This window comes from Schistocerca serialis, chromosome 3, assembly GCF_023864345.2.
Source record: "Schistocerca serialis cubense isolate TAMUIC-IGC-003099 chromosome 3, iqSchSeri2.2, whole genome shotgun sequence".
NCBI lineage: Eukaryota > Metazoa > Arthropoda > Insecta > Orthoptera > Acrididae > Schistocerca > Schistocerca serialis.
The window spans coordinates 928,880,296-928,893,508 of NC_064640.1; the positions used below are offsets into that span (position 1 = coordinate 928,880,296).

General features: G+C 41.5%; 1 protein-coding gene across 1 annotated transcript in view; it reads left to right on the forward strand.

Moving 5' to 3' along the window:
* Positions 1–13,213, forward strand: part of LOC126471198 (neurogenic locus protein delta) — a 1,411,427-nt gene that overhangs the window by 304,145 nt on the left and 1,094,069 nt on the right. Inside the window, exon 2 of the mRNA XM_050099311.1 lies at positions 11,228–11,280. The gene's annotated coding sequence lies outside the window, so the exon portion shown is untranslated. The remainder of the gene's footprint in view (positions 1–11,227; positions 11,281–13,213) is intronic.

Here is a 13,213-nt window from a genome sequence, read left to right on the forward strand (position 1 = left end):
GGTTATCCGAAGACCAGTATCAGTTTCAAAGCTAAATAACGAGAAGTGTGAGGTGATCCACATGAGTTCCAAAAGAAATCCGTTGGATTTCGATTACTCGATAAATAGTGCAATTCTCAAGGCTGTCAATTCAACTAAGTACCTGGGTGTAAAAATTACGAACAACTTCAGTTGGAAAGACCACATAGATAATATTGTGGGGAAGGTGAGCCAAAGGTTGCGTTTCATTGACAGGACACTTAGAAGATGCAACAAGTCCACTAAAGAGACAGCTTACACTACGCTCGTTCGTCCTCTGTTAGAGTATTGCTGCGCGGTGTGGGATCCTTACCAGGTGGGATTGACGGAGGACATCGAAAGGGTGTAAAAAAGGGCAGTTCGTTTTGTAATATCACGTAATAGGGGAGAGAGTGTGGCAGATATGATACGCTATTTGGGATGGAAGTCATTAAAGCAAAGACGTTTTTCTTCGCGGCGAGATCTATTTACGAAATTTCAGTCACCAACTTTCTCTTCCGAATGCGAAAATATTTTTGTTGAGCCCAACCTACATAGGTAGGAATGATCATCAAAATAAAATAAGAGAAATCAGAGCTCGAACAGAAAGGTTAAGGTGTTCGTTTTTCCCGCGCGCTGTTCGGGAGTGGAATGGTAGGGAGATAGTATGATTGTGGTTCGATGAACCCTCTGCCAAGCACTTAAATGTGAATTGCGGAGTAATCATGTAGATGTAGATGTAGATGTAGATGTAGATGTAAAGTGCTGGTTCTCCCTACTGGAGAACCAGCTGCGAAAAAACTTTTTTTTTTGTGTACTCGTATGAAGTTTTTACTTTAAACGCAAAGAGTAGCAAGTTATGACATTTCTACATGTTATGAAGCAGCAGTTTTTCACCTTTATACCTTGCACATCTTTTAAAATTCTTTTCTTTCTCCGGATGGTTTTTTTGTTCATCGGATGCTGTCAGCCATCTCCACACTCAAACTTCTTTCTAAGACTTTTCCGACTCTGTTACGAAATTAAGTTAGTCATGTGACAAGATACAAGTGAAGGGAATCGTATAAAGAGGGAGTAATAACGCAGAAACACTGCTGTGGCAACATTCTAGTTTTAGCTGTTTGCGAGATCCCCTGTGGTACTGAACCTCCATAAAACGTTACACTACAGGCAACTTTTATGTAAAGCATACAGGGAGACATAATCATCTATAAATTTGTTTGGAGTAAGTTGTTCGCTGTACATGTTAAAAAGGCCGTAGGAAATGTTGTAGGATACGTACAGTACAACTTGTCATTCCTTTCCACTCGTGACAGCGAAAATTAAGTTAACCTTTTCCTGTATCAAGCAGTAATCGACGCAGAGAACTCCTCCTTACTGTTCTGTGCAGTTTCCTCGCTCTTGTGGTTCCCTGAACCAATTCTTGTACCGCCACTGGAGTCTTTAGAAGATGCATACAGTCTACCTGTGTGGCTATAAGTGGAATGCGTATACTTAACTCTGCCGGAAGGAAATCTCTGCATGTCTTAAATTTGAGTTAATTATCAATCACTATAAAGAAGTAAAAAATCCCACTGTTAAACACATAATTAAAACTTAGAAATTACGTAAATTCCTGAGCATGACTTGCAATAGAGATGAGATCTGGATTGTACTGTAATACCGACTGGCTGGCTTGACGTACAACAGAGATCTTGACTACACTTGGTACAACTTCACAGCTATTCAGATATTGTTAAGAGGTTAACAACTGTTATTTGTTTTCTGATATAAATATTTTGAAATATTTCAAAAATACAACCCTGCAACTTCGCAACAAAATTGCGCGGAATTTTCGATGTAAGGACTATATCCACTTAACCTCACATCTTTGTTTACTCTGTATTTTATCGTTTGGAGGTTAGCTATGTTCACATAGGGCGCTTCTAACAATGTTTTCTACCGTAGGGCACCAACACACCAAGAATATTTCGCTACAGTGGAAAAATAAAAATCGAAAACCGACGACTATGTAAAGCGGATCTTGTAAATCTTGTGAACAGCCTTCTGATGATGAACTTGTCAGTTCGAAACCGGTTACGGCGCTATTCACTTAAATAAATAGCAGTATTAATAGTTGCTGGTTGCTGTCTTCTTCTTTGTAAGAATCAACCTACATTAATTGATATAAATATCTTACTACATTCCGGCGCTTTAGTAGCAAACACTGTAATAGTCTCAAGGTAGCTTTTAATAATTCACGCTTCATAAAGAGAATGTCTTGCTTTCGCGTCTATATGTCGGTGGGTCCTCGACATGCAGAAATCTTCGAGCAGAATTTACTCCTTAGGTTTACTCATAGGCATCACACCACAGACGAACTTCGGTGCCATATGGCGCGTCCGTTATCGCTACATGTGTTCCGATAGTGGGAACCGCTCCTTACTCGTCACTATAGCATTCTACTTTGATGCTTAAGAAACCTAAATATACTGTTACGTAGAGCGTCACAATAAATTGTTAAAATTAGCAAATAAAATGTGGTCCAAAATAAGAAGCAAATCACAAACTGTAAGTCAAACAGCTACATAACGAATGGCCGCATTTAACCCTTTATTTCTTGGGAATCGATACATTTACAACATTTGATGAAGTTTTAATATCCATTTGTGCAAAGTTTCTCAGTTTACATAAATATTTATAATGAACGTGCATTATTCTTTTTAGAATGAAGTGGCGTAAACTACAGGTGATGCAAAAAAATAAAATCTTTGTTATCTTTCCCATTTCATAAAATTGTTATGGAGACAGAACCGCATAAACTATCAATAATTAAACGATACAAAACTTCACTAATCATGTTAAAGCTATATCTAATAGAAAAAAGGGAAGTGAAGCGATCTTTAAAAAGCGAACTCTATTATACTACTCATTCTCATGGATCTACTCACGCTGTATAAAAATTTCCTTTCATGGTAACAATAGTGGTGAACCTAGTCTAATGAGTAAACCATAAAACAAATCATTTTGATATGTCGACAGTTCGTACTTTGCAAAATAACCTGTAAGAACTGCATATATTCTTGTAAAAAGAGATCTACGGATGAATAAAGCTACTACTACTACTAGTACTACTACTACGTATACTTTTCTGTAGTGCACAAAGAGAGAAATAATCATCTGTAAATTTGTTTTGTGTAAGTTGTTCGTTGCCTACTATGTTAGTTACATTATAGTTTTGAACAACAGTAAGGTCCAAACATTTTTCAGTGCTCTGATTCTTGAGTTTCTCCCGCCGTATTTGATAATCAAAATATCCACGAGTGTACTGCCGGTCTACAGTGTCCAACGGGCACAAAATTTCGGCGATCATACATGTCGCCATCATCAGCTGCGGTACATCTCCTCCCCGTAAAGGTGTATAATGTGATTCTTGAGTTTCACCCTGCGTATTTGATAATCAAAATATCCACGGGTGTACTGCCGGTCTACAGTGTCCAACGGGCACAATATTTCGGCGATCATACATGTCGCCATCATCAGCTGCGGTACATCTCCTCCCCGTAAAGGTGTATGATGTGATTCTTGAGTTTCTCCCGGCGTATTTGATAGTCAAAATATCAACGGGTGTACTGCCAGTCTACAGTGTCCACCGGCACAATATTTCGACGAACATACATGCCGCCATCATCAGCTGCGGTACATCTCCTCCGCGTAAAGGTGTATGTGATTCTTGAGTTTCTCCCGGCGTATTTGATAATAAAAATATCCACGGGTGTACTGCCGGTCTACAGTGTCCAACGGGCCCAATATTTCGGCAATCATACATGTCGCCATCATCAGCTGCGGTACATCTCCTCCGCGTGAAGGTGTATTATGTGATTCTTGAGTTTCTCCCGGCATATTTGATAATCAGAATATCCACGGGTGTACTGTCGGTCTACAGTGTCCAACGAGCACAATCTCTCGGCGATCATACATGTCGCCAACATCAGCTGAGGTACATCTCCTCCCCCTAAAGGTGTATGATGTGATTCTTGAGTTTCTCCTGGCGTATTTGATAGTCAAAATATCCATGGGTGTACTGCCGGTCTACAGTGTCCAACGGGCACAATATTTCGGCGATCATACATGTCGCCATCATCAGCTGCGGTACATCTCCTCCACGTAAAGGTGTATGATGTGATTCTTGAGTTTCTCCGGGCGTATTTGATAATCAAAATATCCATGGGTGTACTGCCGGTCTACAGTGTCCAACGGGCACAATATTTCGGCGATCATACATGTCGCCATCATCAGCTGCGGTACATCTCCTCCGCGTGCAGGTGTATGATGTGATTCTTGAATTTCTCCCGGCGTATTTGATAATCAGAATATCCACCTTGTGTACTGTCGGTCTACAGTGTCCAACGAGCACAATCTTTCGGCGATCATACATGTCGCCAACATCAGCTGCGGTACATCTCCTCCCCGTAAAGGTGTATGATGTCATTCTTGAGTTTCTCCTGGCGTATTTGACAGTCGAAATATCCACGGGTGTACTGCCGGTCTACAGTGTCCAACGGGCACAATATTTCGGCGATCATACATGTCGCCATCATCAGCTGCGGTACATCTCCTCCGCGTGAAGGTGTATTATGTGATTCTTGAGTTTCTCCCGGCGTATTTGATAAAAAAAATATCCACGGGTGTACTGTCTGTCTACAGTGTCCAACGGGCACAATATTTCGGCGATCATACATGTCGCCATCATCAGCTGCGGTACATCTCCTCCGCGTGCAGGTGTATGATGTGATTCTTGAGTTTCTCCCGGCGTATTTCATAATCAGAATATCCACCTTGTGTACTGTCGGTCTACAGTGTCCAACGGGCACAATATTTCGGCGATCATACATGTCGCCATCATCAGCTGCTGTACATCTCCTCCCCGTAAAGGTGTATGATGTGCTTCTTGAGTTTCTCCCGGCGTATTTGATAATCAAAATATCCACGGGTGTATTGCCGGTCTACAGTGTCCAACGGGCACAATATTGCGGCGATCATACATGTTGCCATCATCAGCTGCGGTGAATCTCCTCCCCATAAAGGTGTAAGATGTGATTCTTGAGTTTCTCCCGGCGTATTTGATAATAAAAATATCCACGGGTGTATTGCCAGTCTACAGTGTCCAACATGCACAATATTTCGGCGAACATACATATCGCCATCATCAGCTGCGGTACATCTCCTCCGCGTAAAGGTGTATGATGTGATTCTTGAGTTTCTCCCGGCGTATTTGATAATAAAAATATCCACGGGTGTACTGCCGGTCTACAGTGTCCAACGGGCACAATATTTCGGCTATCATACATGTCGCCATCATCAGCTGCGGTACATCTCCTCCGCGTGAAGGTGTATTATGTGATTCTTGAGTTTCTCCCGGCATATTTGATAATCAGAATATCCACGGGTGTGCTGTCGGTCTACAGTGTCCAACGAGCACAATCTCTCGGCGATCATACATGTCGCCAACATCAGCTGAGGTACATCTCCTCCCCCTAAAGGTGTATGATGTGATTGTTGAGTTTCTCCTGGCGTATTTGATAGTCAAAATATCCACGGGTGTACTGCCGGTCTACAGTGTCCAACGGGCACAATATTTCGGCGATCATACATGTCGCCATCATCAGCTGCGGTACATCTCCTCCGCGTAAAGGTGTATGATGTGATTCTTGAGTTTCTCCGGGCGTATTTGATAATAAAAATATCCATGGGTGTACTGCCGGTCTACAGTGTCCAACGGGCACAATATTTCGGCGATCATACATGTCGCCATCATCAGCTGCGGTACATCTCCTCCTCGTGCAGGTGTATGATGTGATTCTTGAGTTTCTCCCGGCGTATTTGATAATCAGAATATCCACCTTGTGTACTGTCGGTCTACAGTGTCCAACGAGCACAATCTTTCGGCGATCATACATGTCGCCAACATCAGCTGCGGTACATCTCCTCCCCGTAAAGGTGTATGATGTGATTCTTGAGTTTCTCCTGGCGTATTTGACAGTCGAAATATCCACGGGTGTACTGCCGGTCTACAGTGTCCAACGGGCACAATATTTCGGCGATCATACATGTCGCCATCATCAGCTGCGGTACATCTCCTCCGCGTAAAGGTGTATGATGTGATTCTTGAGTTTCTCCCGGCGTATTTGATAGTCAAAATATCAACGGGTGTACTGCCGGTCTACAGTGTACAACGGGCACAATATTTCGACGAACATACATGCTGCCATCATCAGCTGCGGTACATCTCCTCCGCGTAAAGGTGTATGATGTGATTCTTGAGTTTCTCCCGGCGTATTTGATAATAAAAATATCCACGGGTGTACTGCCGGTCTACAGTGTCCAACGGGCCCAATATTTCGGCAATCATACATGTCGCCATCATCAGCTGCGGTACATCTCCTCCGCGTGAAGGTGTATTATGTGATTCTTGAGTTTCTCCCGGCATATTTGATAATCAGAATATCCACGGGTGTACTGTCGGTCTACAGTGTCCAACGAGCACAATCTCTCGGCGATCATACATGTCGCCAACATCAGCTGAGGTACATCTCCTCCCCCTAAAGGTGTATGATGTGATTCTTGAGTTTCTCCTGGCGTATTTGATAGTCAAAATATCCACGGGTGTACTGCCGGTCTACAGTGTCCAACGGGCACAATATTTCGGCGATCATACATGTCGCCATCATCAGCTGCAGTACATCTCCTCCACGTAAAGGTGTATGATGTGATTCTTGAGTTTCTCTGGGCGTATTTGATAATCAAAATATCCATGGGTGTACTGCCGGTCTACAGTGTCCAACGGGCACAATATTTCGGCGATCATACATGTCGCCATCATCAGATGCGGTACATCTCCTCCGCGTGCAGGTGTATGATGTGATTCTTGAGTTTCTCCCGGCGTATTTGATAATCAGAATATCCACCTTGTGTACTGTCGGTCTACAGTGTCCAACGAGCACAATCTTTCGGCGACCATACATGTCGCCAACATCAGCTGCGGTACATCTCCTCCCCGTAAAGGTGTATGATGTGATTCTTGAGTTTCTCCTGGCGTATTTGACAGTCGAAATATCCACGGGTGTACTGACGGTCTACAGTGTCCAACGGGCACAATATTTCGGCGATCATACATGTCGCCATCATCAGCTGCGGTACATCTCCTCCGCGTAAAGGTGTATGATGTGATTCTTGAGTTTCTCCCAGCGTATTTGATAAAAAAAATATCCACGGGTGTACTGTCTGTCTACAGTGTCCAACGGGCACAATATTTCGGCGATCATACATGTCGCCATCATCAGCTGCGGTACATCTCCTCCGCGTGCAGGTGTATGATGTGATTCTTGAGTTTCTCCCGGCGTATTTGATAATCAGAATATCCACCTTGTGTACTGTCGGTCTACAGTGTCCAACGGGCACAATATTTCGGCGATCATACATGTCACCAACATCAGCTGCTGTACATCTCCTCCCCGTATAGGTGTATGATGTGCTTCTTGAGTTTCTCCCGGCGTATTTGATAATCAAAATATCCACGGGTGTATTGCCGGTCTACAGTGTCCAACGGGCACAATATTGCGGCGATCATACATGTTGCCATCATCAGCTGCGGTGAATCTCCTCCCCATAAAGGTGTAAGATGTGATTCTTGAGTTTCTCCCGGCGTATTTGATAATAAAAATATCCACGGGTGTATTGCCAGTCTACAGTGTCCAACATGCACAATATTTCGGCGAACATACATATCGCCATCATCAGCTGCGGTACATCTCCTCCCCATAAAGGTGTATGATGTGATTCTTGAGTTTCTCCCGGCGTATTTGATAATCAAAATATCCACGGGTGTACTGCCTGTCTACAGCGTCCAACGGGCACAATATTTCTCCGAACATACATGTCGCCATCATCAGCTGCGGTACATCTCCTCCCCATAAAGGTGTATGATGTGATTCTTGAGTTTCTCCCGGCGTATTTGATAATCAAAATATCCACGGGTGTACTGCCAGTCTACAGTGTCCAACATGCACAATATTTCGGCGAACATACATGTCGCCATCATCAGCTGCGGTACATCTCCTCCGCGTAAAGGTGTATGATGTAATTTTTTAGTTTCTCCCAGCGTATTTGATAATAAAAATATCCACGGGTGTACTGCCGGTCTACAGTGTCCAACGGGCACAATATTTCGGCTATCATACATGTCGCCATCATCAGCTGCGGTACATCTCCTCCGCGTGAGGGTGTATGATGTGATTCTTGAGTTTCTCCCGGCATATTTGATAATCAGAATATCCACGGGTGTACTGCCGGTTTACAGTGCGTAACGGGCACAATAATTCGGCGATCATGCATGTCACCATCATCAGCTGCGGTACATCTCCTCCCCCTAAAGGTGTATGATGTGATTCTTGAGTTTCTCCGGGCGTATTTGATAATCAAAATATCCACGGGTGTACTGCCGGTCTACACTGTCCAACGGGCACAATATTTCGGCGATCATACATGTCGCCATCATCAGCTGCGGTACATCTCCTCCGCGTGCAGGTGTATGATGTGATTCTTGAGTTTCTCCCGGCGCATTTGATAATCAGAATATCCACGGGTGTACTGTCGGTCTACAGTGTCCAACGAGCACAATCTTTCGGCGATCATACATGTCGCCAACATCAGCTGCGGTACATCTCCTCCCCGTAAAGGTGTATGATGTCATTCTTGAGTTTCTCCTGGCGTATTTGACAGTCGAAATATCCACGGGTGTACTGCCGGTCTACAGTGTCCAACGGGCACAATATTTCGGCGATCATACATGTCGCCATCATCAGCTTCGGTACATCTCCTTCCCGTAAAGGTGTATGATGTGATTCTTGAGCTTCTCCCAGCGTATTTGATAATCAAAGTATCCACGAGTGTACTGCTGGTCTACAGTGTCCGACGGGCACAATATATCGGCGATCATACATTTCGCCATCATCAGCTGCGGTACATCTCTTCCCCGTGAAGGTGTATGATGTGATTCTTGAGTTTCTCCCGGCGTATTTGATAATCAAAATATCCACTGGTGTACTGTCGGTCTACAGTGTCCAATGGGCACAATATTTCAGCGATCATACATGTCGCCATCATCATGTCGTCTGATGATTTCGACATGTATGATCGTCGAAATATTGTGCTCGTTGGACATTGTAGACCGACAGTACACCCATGGATATTTTGATTATCAAATACGCTGGGAGAAACTCAAGAATCACATCATACACCCTTACGGGGAGGAGATGTACAGCAGCTGATAATGGCGACATGTATGATCGCCGAAATATTGTGTCCGTTGGACACTGTAGACCGCCAGTACACCCGTGGATATTTTGATTATCAAATACGCCGTGAGAAACTCAAGAATCACTTCATACACCTTTATGGGGAGGAGATGTACCGCAGCTAATGATGGCGACATGTATGATCTCCGAAATATTGTGCCCGTTGGACACTGTATATCGGCAGTACACCCGGGGATATATTGATTATCAAATACGCTGGGAGAAACTGAAGAATCACATCATACACCTTTAGGGGGAGGAGATGTACCGCAGCTGATGATGGCGACATGTATGATCGCCGAAATATTGAGCCCGTTGGACAGTGTAGACCGGCAGTACACCCGTGGATATTTTGATTATCAAATACGCCGGGAGAAACTCAAGAATCACATCATACACCTTTACGGGGAGGAGACGTACCGCAGCTGATGATGGCGACATGTATGATCGCCGATATATTGTGCCCGTTGGACACTGTAGACCGACAGTACACCCGTGGATATTTTGATTATCAAATACGCCGGGAGTAACTCAAGAATCACATCATACACCTTTACGGGGATTAGATGTACCACAGCTGATGATTGGGACATGTATGATCGCCGAAATATTGTGCCCGTTGGACACTGTAGACCGGCAGTACACCTGTGGATGTTTTGATTATCAAATACGCTGGGAGAAACTCAAGAATCACATCATACACCTTTACGGGGAGGAGATGTACCGCAGCTGATGATGGCGACATTTATGATCGCCGAAATATTGTTCCCGTTGGACACTGTAGACCGGCAGTACACCCGTGGATATTTTGATTATTTTTCAATGCTCTTTGATTTTTTATAATAGCGCATATAAAACTGTAAGTCTCTATTACAGTCAGTATCAGAAAGGAACTATATTGCAATGTCACATGGAAGGGAACACTAATATTCACAGGAATGTGAAAGATTTAAATTAATTCCTTGTATGTTCTAAATTTTGAAATTTTTTTCGTTCTGAATTCATAGTAGCCTCCCACAGATACGTAGTTCCATAGCTTTCTTTTGGTAGGTTCTTTTATTGTCAGCTGGAGACCTGAGGATGAAGGTGTGCTTCGAAATTTGCATTTTCTAACAAAATAAGCTACTGCAAGACAAGAGATGAATTATTGAACGTAATTTAACATACATATTTGCATCAGTGTAATGATACCTACCAATAAATGATAATAAATGCACAAAACGCAAAGGGTAATACACCTTGTAGTTGTTACCTTACTTTACTACTTAGGAAAACTTTGTCATAAACGACAAATGACATCTTTCCTACGTAGCTAGAGAACGAAAATTATACAGCCAATAACTCAATGCGTAAATTTGAAACATTTTTTTGGTTGCTAAGACACATGAAAGGTACGGAACAACGTCGTAGAATGAAAATATCTGTAAACTATGTTATGGAAATGCGTTTCTTTATTTTAATGAAACCACTATGACGTTTTAGTGAACATCCGTAACTGTTCTCTGATACAGAGATCATCAGTTTAGCTGCCGTGGAACTCCAATAAATTTCCATTCCACTTAATTGCCAAAGAGTAGCAATTTTTCCTGTTTTGTTTTGATATGTTTGTCATTTCTTCAGAAATTTTTTTTTATTAATATGTCATCCCCTTCTGTGAGGTGTGAATTTTCTTTTACAGCTTCGAAAAAATTTAAGGATTCTGGCTAATATAATACGAAACCTTTAAAATAATTGTATTCCACTAAAGTAAGTTCTATCCCATTGCCACTTCAGTAACTCCGTATGTTCCTTGAGCTAACGTATGTAATATTTTTGTCATTAACCATTTTGTCGAATAATGAAGCAAGTGTTTTTCATACATGGGTGAACAGAGACTAACTTGATTTCTTTTGCAGGTTATTGGATACGTCTGCAGCCAAAGGATTTTCAGTCTTGTTGGACTATGTTAGTGAGTACATTCGCTTCGCAACGTTTCTCTTCTTTAGAATCGCTCACATTGTTGTATCATTAATTTAATGTTATTTATTCACATTTCATGTACAGTACTAACTCACATTAAGTTAAATAATGTATCAAAAATCTGACATTAGAACTTCTTCGTTTTTGAGTGTTGTCTATAGGATTATTTCATGGTTACTTTTTTATGGCACAATAAATTGCGATAAACTTTCAGGTGCGTCGAATGCCTAAAGCCATGTAATATGCAATATCCAATACGTGTGCAACACGTGTTGATAAATAAACCATCAGTCAAATTTTTTTATTACCATATGGCCACCGTCACTCAATATACTTCTTAGTTTATTCAGAGCAAAGAATTTACTTGTTTGGACATGAGCATTAATGGAAGTTATACATGTCATTATATTTTAGAGATGCAGGTGGTACTTATTCCTTGTATTTTCCACGTTGCTATAGTATCTTGCTGAGATCGCATCCATATTTACAAATAATAATACGCAAACAGGGAAAGGAGAATATTATAAAAATCTCAGTGAGATGCCTATGCAATCCATATTGAATAAAAAACCACGCAATACCACCACCGTTACTGATACTAATGCTAACTTCCCCCATCAAAAATTTATATGTTTTATTTGTTCAGAAAAAAATGTAAGGAAACTTTATTAGCCCTCAGACTTAAAAATCACGTCTTCTTTTTGTTTCACATCACATGATATCGATGCATGAAAAGATAAACGACTTTTCACTCATTTAGATCATTTTAAGTATTTTAAAGGTTGCTAGAAAATATATAATGCAGAAATCGATTCGAGAACTTCAGTAACGTAGTTCGGAGATTTTTTAATTTTTTTTTTAATTTGCAGCCATATTGGCCATTAATCGACCCTCTCTGTTTCAAATATATGAAAAAATTTTCAAATACCGCTACCAGTCACAAAATTTGTTGACTACAAAATAATATCTTAAGTGACTCGTCTCTAAGTGACATTTCATCGTCAGGCTATCGTCGCATAACAAAAATATTATTATAAGTGTATACAGATATTACAATTTGTCATGAAACGAAAATTTAATATCTTCAGATACTTACGTTAATGTTTTATAATGCCAATGTAGCCTGGACATGAGCTAACACCTCGATACATGTTGATAAATAAATAATTTAGTAGTCAACAAATTTTGTGACAGGTAGCGGTATTTGAAAACCTTTTCATATATTCTTTTATGGTATGGTTACAATTAGAAAATCTGTCGACATCAGCATTCGAAACTGCTCTAGAGCAACCATACCCAGCTAGATTCCCGGGTACGTTAATGGAATAGTGTTACTGTTTGGTTCGTTTGATATGTCGTTTAACTCTTCAAAGCTCTTCTATGGAGCTCACTTTGGAATACTTCATCAAAAAAACTGAAGGATACCCTGCAGCTGTATAATCTAGAGTAATATTTGGAGTTAAAGCATCGCTTCAGTTAAAGACAGGATTATGGTTCAAACTGGTTACGAGAGTCAGGCTGTGAAATTGTGTTCAGAAAGAGTTACTGGTGATGAGTGGACCGCTTGATAGCGCATATGGACACAAGGAGCGCTGTATTTAATGGCTTAGACCTGAAATAAACGGAAACAAAAATAAACTAATTATTGTATGCTCATATCGAAGAACCCGTTACACGTGCACGATCTAATTCCTTTAAACGGGAAACGTAAGTAGCACCAGACGTCACTCATTCTTTTCAGTTATGGTCCCCTAAAGCTTGGAAGGTTGCAAGTATCTGGACGATGAGAAGCTGATATTAATAATGAGAGGAAATTTTAGGCTTCAACGTTAACTTTCCAAAGAAAATTATTTCTTAATTACTTTCATTTGGTAGAAGGTATTTTCTCCAAGCAATTCATACCCCTCAAACACTAACACTCA